We start from the raw sequence: 3,589 nt of genomic DNA, 5'->3' as shown, positions 1-3,589 counted from the left end.
GAAGGGACATGCAGCCCGCGGCAGACACCCGGAGAGCTTTTACGCACCGCGGAGGAAACGGCCCAGAGGAGAGCCTCTGCGCGCGCCTCACCGGGAAAAGTCACTTGGCCCATGCAGAATATTATTTGATTTATTCAGTGTCTTAAAAGTGCGTGGAGCCAGATCGGGGTATGTTTCAGCACGCAGGGTTTATCACCCGTGCCATTCTACTCTTTTTTTTCCCCCACTGTGACTGGCACAGTGACAAGGGGGGAGTCACAGTAGGTTTTTTTTTTTTTTTTTTTTTTTTTTTTTGGGTGACGGTTGCATGGGAGCTGCAGACTTGTGGGCCAGTTGCTGGGGATATACTATTTGATCAATTGAAGCCGAGGGGTTTCGGAAAGAAGAGGTAAATGTGCAGTGGCTAAGTGGACGTACTCCACTTGGAGAGCCTATCGCTCTGTGTTTACCTGTTTACTTTCACAGGTAGTTCAAACAGGCCGCGTGCCTTTTCACTCACTGTGGACCGCGAGTGCCATAAATCCACCCAGGACGCACCAGACACACAGATCATTATTATTATTATTATTATTATTATTATTATTATTATCATTATTATTATTATCCCTAATAAATCATAAATAAAGTAATCATTTCCATAAATAAAACCTGCAAGTTGCAATATTGTAGCTGCTCTGCTAAGCCACTATTGTTTCACCACAGCACTTTGTGTCTGTGAATCGTGTGTGTGTGTGTGTGTGTGTGTGTGTGTGTGTGTGTGTGTGTGTGTGTGTGTGTGTGTGTGTGTGTGTGTGTGTGTGTGTGTGTGTGTGTGTGTTGGGGGGGTTTTAAACCACACAGTGTTAAAGAAGGCCCTCTGAGCTGCAGATGCATCAGGATTTAGGGGACAATACGGGGCGCGGAGCTGCTGCTTCCTATCACCCGCTTATTTGAGTCCAGTTGACATTAAATCTTCAGATCTGACACCAGAACGACACTCTGTAATAGCACGTCTCTCTGGGTTGTTCATTTTTTGACTTTTGTGCGTATAAAAACTGCACAGTGGGCACATAAGGCAGATCCCCCACTTTTCCTTCTATTTTTTTCTTCTTCTTCTTTTTATAAGTGATCATAGCAGCTTTAATTATGCTATCACCAGTTTCACCAGTTCTCCCATTTTAATATTATAAGCTACAGAGCTGACTGACTCATTATTAAAGCTCGTTACATTTTTTTCTGATCCCAGCTTTGCAATCAAACGTACAGCAGAATGGACTCATCCAAAAACAATTAATTTTTCGGATGAACCCCCTCCCTGAGAAAAAAAAGGAAGAAAAAAAAACCGGGGCCCGTCTGATTAATTATAATTCCCTCCTAAAAATTCATGCCCACGATTGTTCCCAAATAAGTAAAGAAAGAGCTTTTTATATTCTTGATTAAATAAATCTTTCGATTGAATGCACAAATAAGAATGCCGCAGGAGAATCCATAATAATGTTGATCACTGCCTCCTTTTAATCGCTGAATTTCAGCGTGTTTGCGCGCCTCAGGCACGGAGTTGGGCTTTGATAAAGGTAACCCCGCCTGCCTCCGGGCGCCTGTGATAAATGTACAGAGTGACAAGACCGATTTCCTCCCTCGATGATTAAAAGCCTATATATAATATGCAGGTAAAGCCGGGTCCGGTTTATTTATGGGGGCTAAGCCATGGCCCGAGGAGACTTGGCTGGAGGGCAGAAATCATTTTGGAGCCCGTTTTTTTTTCTTCTTTTTTTTCCCCAGAAATCCTGCAACCTTTCCCTCCCGGGCAAAAAGTCTTTATTCGTCTTTTTTCCTTTAATGATTAAACATGTCACAGTGAGATTATAGCACCGCGGCCGTGCCCCGAGGAGATGCCTTCATTTGTTAAACCACCAGTTTATTTGTAACGGTGCATTTCATGCCACGCTGTGCCATTCGCCTTAATCTTTTTCCCATGTAAGACGAATTGCTCGGGTAAAAAAAAAAAAAAAAAGAAAAAAAAAAAGAAAAAGTCTTTTATTATTTTTTAATCACTTCCCGTTTCTGTATCACAGTGACACTGACAACAGGGAGGAGGGAGACACGGTCAAAGTCTCCCAGGCTTCTTCATACGAATCAAAAGAGACGCGTTTAATTCGACCGTCTCTAATAAAGGCAAACACAGAAATAAAGAAATCGATGAATAAATAAATAAATAAATAAATAAATAAATAAAAGAATAGATACATCTCCTTTCTGGAGACGATGTTTTGGCCTGTTCTGGATGGCACAAGTGCAGACAACTTGTCCTCCTTGTTAGCCAGCTCGTGTGCGTCTCAGAAAGAGAGCGAGAGAGAGAGAGCTGTAATGATGAGACCAGCTGTTGACATCTGTAGAGCTCTAGCGGTCTCTACCGGCAAAATTAAGAAACAACAGGGGGTGCCCAATTAAGACACCTTAAAATGGTCAATAATACGCCTGAAATGCGCGGTGGAAACGGACACACTGCATGATACGATGACTATTGAGCGGGTTTCTCCCGATAGAGATGGAACTCGTCCCTGCTGTCGCGGGCCTATTTCAAGATGCACACTTCAAGTTCCCCAGTCACACCTTGCTTTTTATTCACAGCGTGAGCGCTTCCTTCAATTTTCTCATTAAAAAAAACCCATGTTTTCATTTTATTCTTTTGTATTTTCTTCCGTCCAAATTGATTTCCCTACTTAAGCACGCGCGTAAAGGCGCAGGTCACCTATACACACAGCCACATCGCTGATAACTTACTCAAGGTTGCCTGTGTAAGTTTGTAATGCTCACTGGAGGCTGTAGACTACAACAGCAAAGGCCTACAATATGAATAACCTTTTCTTTATAAATATAATAAAAATAATAATATTTTTTTTAAAGCAGTCAGAATCAGGGTCACTCTGCATTCAAGGACTAAAGTGCGCGCTCATGCGCAAAGAAAACAGCAGCAAGGAAAAATAAGCAGCACCTATTAAGCTATAAAAAACAGAAAGTAGTGTATATGCAAACTGCCTGGAGCATCCAGTGCGCTTACCTAGACTGGAGGGGGGCTGGATGCGTTGCTAGCGTTAAGACAGCGCGCGGAGTTAATGAAATATCTCCAAATGGGAGTCAGGAGTGCGTGCAGAGATAAGCCTGATGTGGTTTATATACCCAGAAAGCAAGTGCTCCTCTTCTCATATTGTCCAAGAGCGTTTGCATAGCTGGCCAAGTGGCCGTGCTCTTGCTGACTCGCTCACATTGCACCGTGTTTGTTCTCCCTTTGCTATGACGTGAGACAAAATATTGGCCATATGTTCATCGGCAATAAATTGGTCTTGAGCGCAAACACAGCTCCCTGAGGAGGGTGCTTTTAACTCCACACTGCTACTTTTCTCCCTCTGAGATTTTTTTTTTTTTTTTTTTTTTTTTTTGGGGGGGGGGGGGGCACCAAGGTATCTGGAGCAGAATGTAGGTGAGGGATAATGTCACTGCGTCCTTTTTAGGAGATAATTGTGCGCCTATGGATGCGCTGCTGGTTGATCTTTATACCACGATCTATTATTCCCCCCTTCTGCCCTCTACACACACACACACACACACA

The 3,589-nt window shown here is 43.2% G+C and overlaps 1 protein-coding gene across 1 annotated transcript in view; it reads right to left on the bottom strand.

Moving 5' to 3' along the window:
• nkx2.2a (NK2 homeobox 2a) overlaps nt 1–3,099 on the bottom strand; it is a 7,352-nt gene extending 4,253 nt beyond the window's left edge. Inside the window, exon 1 of the mRNA XM_030116729.1 lies at nt 3,041–3,099. The gene's annotated coding sequence lies outside the window, so the exon portion shown is untranslated. The remainder of the gene's footprint in view (nt 1–3,040) is intronic.
• Nucleotides 3,100–3,589: the final 490 nt, after the last annotated feature.

The sequence above is a fragment of the Salarias fasciatus genome, chromosome 19 (genome assembly GCF_902148845.1).
Source record: "Salarias fasciatus chromosome 19, fSalaFa1.1, whole genome shotgun sequence".
Classification (NCBI taxonomy): Eukaryota; Metazoa; Chordata; class Actinopteri; order Blenniiformes; family Blenniidae; genus Salarias; species Salarias fasciatus.
This window is presented reverse-complemented; position numbering and strand designations above follow the sequence as displayed.